Consider the following 10714-nt stretch of genomic DNA (forward strand, 5'->3'; position numbering starts at 1 on the left):
CTACGGACTAGAGCCATCCGGTTTATATAGACACCGGAGAGGGCTAGGGTTACATAGAGTCAGTTACAATGGTAGGAGATCTACATATCCGTATCGCCAAGCTTGCCTTCCACGCCAAGGAAAGTCCCATCCGGACACGGGCGAAGTCTTCAATCTTGTATCTTCATAGTCTTGGAGTCCGGTCGATGATGATAGTCCGGCCGATGATAGTTCGGCTGATGATGGTAGTCCGGCTATCCGGACACCCCCTAATCCAGGACTCCCTCAGTAGCCCTGAACCAGGCTTCAATGACGATAAGTCCGGCGCGTATATTGCTTGGCATTGCAAGGCGGGTTCCTCCTCCGAATGATAGAAGATTGTGAACACCAGGATAGTGTCCGGCTCTGCAAAATAAATTCCACATTCCACCGTAGAGAGAATAATATATACACAAGTTCAATCTGCTGACGTTTTTTGCGGCATGACGTCACGCCACTACCAAGCCATTACTTAAATCGTTTTTTACTCTACCACCTCTGCACATTTAGCGAAGCGGTTTCTTGGCACGTCTTGTCGAAGCAAAGATCGTTTTCCCCTTAATTCGGGATTCTCATCAATACGGACGTGGGTAACCCAACCGCGCCATTGATGGTGACGCTTGGAGGATAAGCGAGTTTTACCAGGCCAGTGGGGGACGCGTAGACTTCGCCCGCCCATATAAGGGATAAGGATTCACCTTTTCACCTACGCCTTCTTCCTCCTTTGCTTATCCATCTCCGCGCACTCGAGCTCCAGCACCCAAGCCCGCACATCTCGTCTCAACCTTCCCCAGTCATGTCTGGAGCGGGAGGCAAGTGGATGACCTCCTCCGTTACGGAGGAGCACATCGAAAGACTGTGCAGCGCCGGCTACATGTCCGGTGACATCGCGCACCGGCTGCCCGACGAGGGGCAGCTCATCCCCACCCCCAGGCCCCATGAGAGGGTCGTTTTTCTTCCCCACTTCCTTCGCGGACTGGGTTTTCCACTTCACCCCTTTGTCCGGGGGCTCATGTTCTACTACGGCCTGGATTTCCATGATCTGGCGCCGAACTTCATCCTCAACATCTCGGCGTTTATCGTCGTGTGCAAGGCCTTCCTCTGCATCCAGCCCCACTTCGGCTTGTGGCTCAAGACCTTCAATGTCAAGCCGAAGGTAGTGAAGGGCACTCAAGCGGAGTGCGGAGGCGCCATGTTGGGCAAGATGCCCAATGTCCTTTGGTTCGAAGGGGCCTTCGTGGAATCCGTCAAGGGGTGGCAATCGGGGTGGTTCTATATCACCGAGCCGCGCGACCCTAAGTGGGCGGCGGCCCCCGAGTTCAGATCTGGTATCCCCACGCAGCTCACCTCCTGGAAAGAGAAGGGCTTGCTGTGGGGTAGTTCGGAGGAGGTGACGGGACTCCAAGCCTGTATCCAGAAGCTGGTGAAGAAGCTCAGGCTGGTTAACATGGTCCAAGTCATGCTCGTCCGCCGGATTCTCCCATGCCAAGAGCGGGCATTCAATCTGTGGGAGTTCAATCCAGAACAGCACCAGGCGCTGAGCGGGCTCTTCGACACGACGTACGAAGGCGCCTGGAGGGTGCTGTTTAAGGGCGCCGAAGCCCCCGCATCCGCGACTGAAGATCGCGGATTTCACTCGCAGCGCCAAGCCGACGAGGTAAGTGATTCTACCCCTTTACGGGACACTTGCTTTTCATAGTTTGACTCTATGCGGGTTTTAATTTCCCCTTTTCCTTTGACAGGACTGGATGAGGAAGGCGGAGCAGATTATCTGCCCGGCTCCCATGCCAGAAAACCCAGTAGACGCCCATCTAGCGAGGCTGCTGGTTCCGGCACCGCACGTGGTGCCGGAGAAGAAGGCCAAGAAGGAGGCCACGGGTGCTCGAAAGAGTTCCCGTTTTCAGGTGTCCGACGACTCCGGGGCGGACTCCTCCCCTGAAAACGAGGAGGAGAAAGAGGACTCTCTCCCAGAGGAGGGAGAGAGGAAGAGGAAGGCTTCCCCGACAGGGAAGGCCGAAGGGTCCAAGAGGGGAAGGACTATTCCCTCGGACAGCTCCGCCAACATCAACGTTGGCGAGGAAGAATGGCCTTCAAGGGCCAGGCCTCCAGCGAGATCGTAAGTATCCGGATTCCTGAGTGATTGATAATTTCTTTTTCTGTGTCACATGGTGTCATTCTAATGCCGCATACTGCCTGTAGTCCGGCCAATGATGATCTCCCCGCTTCATCGAGAAGGTCGTTGGCTCCGTCGGATGTAGAATCCATCCCGACCGCCTCCACCCCTCGCGACACCGAGGACGCCGAGGTGGGATCCCAAGAAGGGACCCATCAGGGGGAGGCTCCAGAGGCGCCACAAGGCGTCCTCCCGGACTTTGCGCCGGACTCCATATCAGAACCCGCAGTGGTTCCGGAGTCCGGCCGGCGGCCCCTTCGCATGAAGGGCAAGACCGTGACACCGACGGCTTCCGTCCAACCGGAGGCGCCGAACAATTTGTTGGAGGCGCTCCAGAGCGCTTCCAACGAGGAAGAACACCGCACTATTATGAGTGCGGTGATTCAGAAGGTACAGCTCGCCAAGAGCGGGCTGACCGAAGCCTGCAGTAGCCTTCTATCAGGCTTTGAGGTAAGAAGTTAAAAAAATATGCAATGTAATACCGCATAGACAGTAGCCCCTGATGCTCGGTTTGGTGTTCGGAAAGAAAAGCCGGACGGAGGATCTGAAAAAAGAAGATATACGCAGGGTTGCTAAAAAATTATGTCAATATGGGTTGCAGGCTGCGCTGCTGACCTCTGCCGCACTGACTGCGGAGGTCGGTGCTTTGAAGCAGGAGCTCGAGCGGTCCGAGAAAGAGCTTGGCCGCGCCAAGAAGCAGCTCCAGGACAAAGAAGGTGAGTAACACCACTTTGGACTTGTACCTTACAGAAAAGGATTTAATTTGCAACAAAAAATAACAAGGATAACATGGGTACTGCAGGGGCCACGAACAAGGTGGCGACCCTGAAGGAGGCCGTGTCTGCGGCCGAACGCAATGCGGGAGGCGCGGGTGGCGGTGGTTCAGCAAGAGCTCCAGGCTCTCATGGAAAAGCATGAGAGTTTGGAGCGTGACTCAAAGACTCGAGAGTCCGAGCTTGCCTCGGCTCTCGAAAGTGCCAAGACTGCCAAGGCCGATGCCCATAAGTCCCTTCAGGAGATTGAGTTGGTGAGAAAGATAGCGGCGGGTAAGGCATTTTTCATGCAAAGCAAGCATGTGAATGTAAATTACGTGTTACTTACCCGAATTCGGAGCTCTCCAGGGGCGTTTGCAGATCTGCCTCGCAGCGTGTCTAATGCCGCCGCATTCTACCGAGCCGAGGAGGGGATCTCAACGGAGAAGGTCTTCTGGTCTCAGTATGCTGAGGCTGGCCATCCGGTGCCCCCTAGCGACCAGCTGAAGCAGCTGGTCGAGCTCCACAAGGCGGCCGAGCAGGCCATGAAGGGCCTCATAGTCCGGCTGTGGCCTGGAGAGGCCATGCCTGGGAGCTACTTCGGTCTCGTGCGACGGTTGGTGGATGCGTGCCCCTGGGTGGAGGTCATCAAGCGCTCCGCCTGTATTGAAGGTGCTCGTCGGGCCCTTGCCCGCGCAAAGGTGCATTGGGGCAAGCTGGATGCGGAGAAGCTAATCACTGACGCGCCACCAGCGGGCAAGGAATATCGTACGCCCGAAATGTACTATAAGACTGTCCTGAAGGGTGCCCGCAAGATTGCGGATGAGTGCCCCAGGGATGTAATTATTGAGTAAATTCGCAATGTGTTATCCTGTGCGCTGAAAACTTTGTTCATATGCGCTAAGCAACGCTTGTTAATTTAAAATATTACCTTCTGTGCGGCCGTTTATTAAATCTGAGAGATGGCAAGTCGTCGGCTTCAGCCCCCATGCCACGAGTGCTGGGGTGTTCGGGATAAACTTGAGCACTCTTGTTCCCATTTTTGGGTCCATCTAGGGAGGCGCTCAACACAACGAACAAGGCAACCGGACTTATAGTGCTTGAACACTCTCACTTAGCCATAGAATTCTATAATTTTAAATTTCGGCGAAGCCCCTAGTATTCGGAAGACCGAATTAGGGGCGCTATCCACGCCTTCGTCGGACATTATCCGGAACTTCGCTCGAAGCGGCGTAGGTCTTTAAGGACCCGAAAGGACCTCTCGAACAGCGACCAGTCTCTCGCCTTATCATGACAGTCAGTTTTAGCTTTCTCCACTGAGGCGTTAACCCGGCTCAACCGGGGCGCAATCGCAGTGGTTCTCCCAGTGCTACCTTAGCCGATAGAACGGAACGTAAGGTGCCAAACATGGGAGCCGGGCAAACCCAACTATTGACCCAAGACATGATTCGGAGCCGATTCATATAATGCTATAAGTTCGGGGTGCCGCACTTGTGAAAGTGTTCGGACTTTATCACACCATAATGCGGGGAACATAAGCCCCTGGTGTATTTGGCCGTACCAAAATGTACGGATGCAACATGTCGTAAATGAACATATATATATATAAGGTAATGCAATTATGGGCAAAAAGTGCTGCATTTTATTCGAGAAGATCTGCTATGAGTGCGGAATGATACAAATAGTGCGGAAAGCAAGGGATTGGACGAATTAAAGGCGTCTCCCTCCAGGGGTAGGCCGCGGAATGGTGTATTTAACAAATTTAATGCTCGTAATGGAGACCACCTGAGTGTTCGTCGCGGCCTTTGTCCCTCCCTGGCTGTTGCATCATGAGTTCGGCAGGTTCGCCGCCGGACAGAGTTCTGTATAAAAAAGAGAGAAATAAAAGATAAAAAGAGCGACACACTTGGGAGCCCCTGGTGTGGTCGAACCGCACTCTGGGTCTGTTGTGGTTGTGCCTCTCCCCCTATGCCCATGGTATCTCCAGGGCGTAATTATGTACGCGGAGAGTTTGTCTTACAATTGTGCGAGGGCTGGGGTTGAGGCCGCATTGCTACGCGTGCTCGGAACGTGCCAGGTGGTCTTGGTTGATGTTGCTCCGGGCGCGTTTGGCCGTGTCCGGTCGTTTAACGGCCGGACTCGAAAATTGCCTTAAAAGGCTGCTCTGTACTTCTGCCGCGAGAGCCGCTGTATGTTCCTCCGTTCGGAGGGAGCGTTCCGTGTTTCCATTGACCGTGATGACTCCACGAGGGCCTGGCATCTTGAGCTTAAGGTATGCATAATGCGGCACCGCGTTGAATTTTGCGAACGCGGTTCGTCCGAGCAGAGCGTGATAGCCACTGCGGAACGGGACTATGTCGAAGATTAACTCCTCGCTTCGGAAATTATCCGGGGATCCGAAGACCACTTCCAGTGTAACTGAGCCTGTACAACTGGCCTCGACACCTGGTATGACGCCTTTGAAGGTTGTCTTTGTAGGTTTAATCCTTGAAGGGTCTATGCCCATCTTGCGCACTGTATCCTGATAAAGCAGGTTCAGGCTACTGCCGCCGTCCATCAGGACTCTCGTGAGGTGAAATCCATCGACGATTGGGTCTAAAACCAATGCGGCGAATCCGCCATGGCGGATACTGGTCGGATGGTCTCTTCGATCGAAAGTGATCGGGCAAGAGGACCATGGGTTGAATTTTGGGGCGACTGGCTCCATCGCGTATACGTCCCTTAGTGCACGCTTCCGCTCCCTCTTGGGTATATGCGTTGCGTATATCATGTTTACCGTCCGAACTTGAGGGGGGAATCCCTTTTGTCCTCTGTTGTTCGGCGGCCGGGTCTCTTCCTCGTCATCGCTGTGTAGCCCCTTGTCATTGTTTTCGGCGATTAATTTGCCTGCCTGCTTGAATACCCAACAATCTCTGTTGGTGTGGTTAGCTGGCTTTTCGGGGGTTCCATGTATTTGACAGGAGCGGTCGAGTATTCGGTCCAAATTGGACGGGCCCGGAGTGGTTCTTTTGAATGGCTTCTTCCGTTGACCGGGCTTGGAGCCTCGGAATCCGGCGTTGACTGCCGTATCCTCATTGCTGTCGCCGTTAATGCGGCGTTTGTTTTTGTTTCGACGCAACCTGCCATTGCGGTCCTTGGTATCCGGACTGCCAGCGTTTTTGCTGAGGTTGTTGCTGCGAGCTAGCCAGCTATCCTCTCCCGCACAGAAGCGGGTCATGAGTGATGTGAGGGCTGCCATGGATTTCGGCTTTTCCTGTCCTAGGTGCCGGGCCAGCCACTCGTCGCGGATGTTATGTTTGAAGGCAGCGAGGGCCTCTGCATCCGGACAGTCGACGATTTGATTTTTCTTTGTTAAGAACCGTGTCCAGAATTGCCTGGCCGATTCGTCTGGCTGCTGGATTATGTGGCTTAGGTCATCTGCGTCCGGTGGTCGCACATACGTGCCCTGGAAGTTGTCGAGGAATGCGGCTTCCAGGTCTTCCCAGCATCCAATTGACTCTGCGGGCAGGCTGTTAAGCCAATGCCGAGCTGGTCCTTTAAGCTTGAGCGGGAGATATTTGATGGCGTGAAGATCGTCGCCGCGGGCCATATGTATATGGAGGAGATAATCCTCAATCCAAACCGCGGGGTCTGTTGTGCCATCGTAGGATTCGATATTAACGGGTTTAAACCCTTCAGGGATTTGATGATCCATTACTTCGTCAGTGAAGCATAGTGGGTGTGCGGCGCCTCTGTATTGAGCAATATCGCGACGTAGCTCGAGAGAGCGTTGTCTGCTGTGTTCGGCCCGGCCGGAGTAGTTGTATCCGGCGCGACGGTATTCGTCGTGGGTCTTGGGGCGCCCACGTGATCCATAGATAGATCTGGATTGTCTTGCCTTGTCCTCCAATATATCCCGCAAGTCCGGCGCGTTCCCCGTGGCTTCATGCTTTTTGAGCGATGCCGGGGTACGGTTTTGGTGGAGGGCTTGCATGCCTCTCTGTCGCGGCCACGAGGTGGTCGGTCTGCCGTATTGTGCGCTGGTGATGCAGGTTTGTACGCTTCCTCCTCTAGTCGGGGGAGCAACTTGCGTTTTGGGTAACTTTTGGAGGGGCGTTCGAGTTCATACTCTTCGGCCGCGAGGACCTCGGTCCATCTGTCGGCCAGTAGGTCTTGATCAGCTTGAAGCTGTTGCTGCTTTTTCTTTAGGCTGTTTGCCGTGGCCATTAGCCTGCGTCTGAAACGCTCTTGTTCGACGGGATCCTCAGGCACGACGAATTCGTCGTCGTCGAGGCTTGCCTCGTCTCCGGAGGGAGGTAAGTAATTATCATCCTCGACCTCTTCGTCTGCCGCCCTCTCGTGAGGGCTTGCTTCTGCCTCCTCCTGCGCTGGATCGTGCTGGAGGGGGTTGTCTTCGGCACTTTCTGGGGTGTTATTATCTCCTGTGCCGGAATCTCTATTCTTGCTGTGGCGGGATTTAGAGCGGCGCCGCTGATGTCGGCGCTTGGGCTGTTTCTTTAAGGAATCGGCCTCCGTTGCTTCTTCGCCGTCCCCATCTTTTGGGGTGTCCACCATATATATGTCGTATGACGAGGTGGTCTTCCAGTGTCCTGTAGGCACTGGTTCTTGATAGTCTCCGGCATCGTCGTCCATACCGTCGATGTCTTCGGAGTCGTAGTCGAGTACGTCGGTTAGATCGTCGATGGTGGCTACGAAGTGGGTGGTGGGTGGGCTCTGAATTTCTTCGTCGTCCGCGTCCCAACCATCCTGGCCGTAGTTCGGCCAGGGCTCTCCGGATAGCGAGAGATGCTTCAGCGAATTTAAGATATCGCCGAAGGGTGAGTGCTGAAAGATGTCCGCAGCGGTGAATTCCATGATCGGCGCCCAGTCGGATTCGACTGGCAGGGGCGCAGGAGGTTCGGAGTCCGGCAGAGAGTCCGGCACCTCGGAGTCATGAGCTTTATGCGGGACAAGGTAAGTGTTCGGCTCCATCGCCGTAGAAGTTGCAGCTCCCGAGGCGGTGTCCAGCCATCCGTCCTCGATCTGAGCGATCGGCTCCGGACTATGGGTCGGAGCGGATTCGTGTGCGGCCTCCAAGGTGCTGTCCGGCGGCAGAGTTAGGTCGTGCCCATCGTGACAGCGCGGCACGCTCGGCTGTGGCTCAGATCCATCGAAGATCAAGTCCCCGCGGATATCGGCCGTGAAGTTTAGGCTTCCAAACCTGACCTGACGGCCAGGGGCGTAGCTTTCGATCTGCTCCAGATGGCCAAGTGAGTTGGCCCGCAGTGCGAAGCCGCCGAATATGAAGATCTGTCCGGGGAGAAAAGTCTCACCCAGGACTGCGTCGTTGTCGATTGAAGAGGCCATCAAGCCTATCGGTGACGACACAGAGGAACTCTCAATGAAAGCACCAATGTCGGTGTCAAAACCGGCGGATCTCGGGTAGGGGGTCCCGAACTGTGCGTCTAGGCGGATGGTAACAGGAGACAAGGGACATGATGTTTTACCCAGGTTCGGGCCCTCTTGATGGAGGTAAAACCCTACGTCCTGCTTGATTGATATTGATATTGTGGATGTTTACAAGAGTGGATCTACCACGAGATCAAGGAGGCTAAACCCTAGAAGCTAGCCTATGGTATGATTGTAATGGTTGTTGTTGTTGTCCTACGGACTAGAGCCATCCGGTTTATATAGACACCGGAGAGGGCTAGGGTTACATAGAGTCGGTTACAATGGTAGGAGATCTACATATCCGTATCGCCAAGCTTGCCTTCCACGCCAAGGAAAGTCCCATCCGGACACGGGGCGAAGTCTTCAATCTTGTATCTTCATAGTCTTGGAGTCCGGTCGATGATGATAGTCCGGCCGATGATAGTTCGGCTGATGATGGTAGTCCGGCTATCCGGACACCCCTAATCCAGGACTCCTCATATCCAGGACAGGGTTGCCATACCACTCTGGCGTGGAAACGTTGTCCTTGTGACCTACGAAGTTCAGTAGCAACTTGATCCGAAGTACCTGATTCATCATCATTAGTTTCCTCTCCAGTCGGTGTAGGCACCACAGGAACATTTTCCTGAGCTGCACTACTTTCTGGTTCAAGAGGTAGTACTTCATCGAGTTCTACTTTCCTCCCACTTACTCCTTTTGAGAGAAACTCTTTATCCAGGAAGGACCCGCTCTTGGCAACAAAGATCTTGCCTTCGGATCTAAGGTAGAAGGTATACCCAACGGTTTCCTTAGGGTATCCTATGAAGACGCATTTTTCCGACTTGGGTTCGAGCTTTTCATGTTGAAGTTTCTTGACATAAGCATCGCATCCCCAAAATTTTAGAAACGACAGCTTAGGTTTCTTCCCAAACCATAATTCATACGGTGTCGTCTCAACGGATTTAGATGGTGCGCTATTTAAGGTGAATGTAGCTGTCTCTAGAGCGTATCCCCAAAATGATAGCGGTAAATCGGTGAGTGACATCATAGATCGCACCATATCCAATAGAGTGCGATTACGACGTTCGGACACACCGTTACGGTGAGGTGTTCCAGGCGGCGTGAGTTGTGAAACGATTCCACATTTCCTTAAGTGCGTACCAAATTCGTGACTTAAATATTCTCCTCCACGATTTGATCGTAAGAACTTTATTTTTCGGTCACGTTGATTCTCTACCTCATTCTGAAATTCCTTGAACTTTTCAAAGGTCTCAGACTTGTGTTTCATCAAGTAGACATACCCATATCTACTTAAGTCATCAGTGAGAGTGAGAACATAACGATAGCCTCCGCGAGCCTCAACGCTCATTGGACCGCACACATCAGTATGTATGATTTCCAATAAGTTGGTTGCTCGCTCCATTGTTCCGGAGAACGGAGTCTTGGTCATTTTGCCCATGAGGCATGGTTCGCATGTGTCAAATGATTCATAATCGAGAGACTCTAAAAGTCCATCAGCATGGAGCTTCTTCATGCGCTTGACACCAATGTGACCACGGCGGCAGTGCCACAAGTATGTGGGACTATCGTTATCAACCTTACATCTTTTGGTATTCACACTATGAATATGTGTAACATCACGTTCGAGATTCATCAAGAATAAACCATTGACCAGCGGGGCATGACCATAAAACATATCTCTCATATAAATAGAACAACCATTATTCTCGAATTTAAATGAGTAGCCATCTCGTATTAAACGAGATCCAGATACAATGTTCATGCTCAAAGCTGGCACTAAATAACAATTATTGAGGTCTAAAACTAATCCTGTAGGTAAATGTAGAGGTAGCGTGCCGACGGCAATCACATCGACCTTGGAACCATTCCCGACGCGCATCGTCACCTCGTCCTTCGCCAGTCTCCGCTTATTCCGCAGCTCCTACTTTGAGTTACAAATATGAGCAACCACACCGGTATCAAATACCCAGGAGCTACTACGAGTACTGGTAAGGTACACATCAATTACATGCATATCACATATACCTTTAGTGTTGCCGGCCTTCTTGTCCACTAAGTATTTGGGGCAGTTCCGCTTCCAGTGTCCCTTTCCCTTGCAATAAAAGCACTCAGTCTCAGGTTTGGGTCCATTCTTTGGCTTCTTCCTGGCAACTGGTTTACCGGGCGCGGTAACTCCCTTGCCGTCCTTCTTGAAGTTCTTCTTAACCTTGCCTTTCTTGAAACTAGTGGTTTTATTGACCATCAACACTTGATGCTCCTTTTTGATTTCTACCTCCGCTGATTTCAGCATTGAAAATACTTCAGGAATAGTTTTCACCATCCCCTGCATATTGTAGTTCAT

This window comes from Triticum aestivum, chromosome 7B (genome assembly GCF_018294505.1).
Source record: "Triticum aestivum cultivar Chinese Spring chromosome 7B, IWGSC CS RefSeq v2.1, whole genome shotgun sequence".
NCBI lineage: Eukaryota > Viridiplantae > Streptophyta > Magnoliopsida > Poales > Poaceae > Triticum > Triticum aestivum.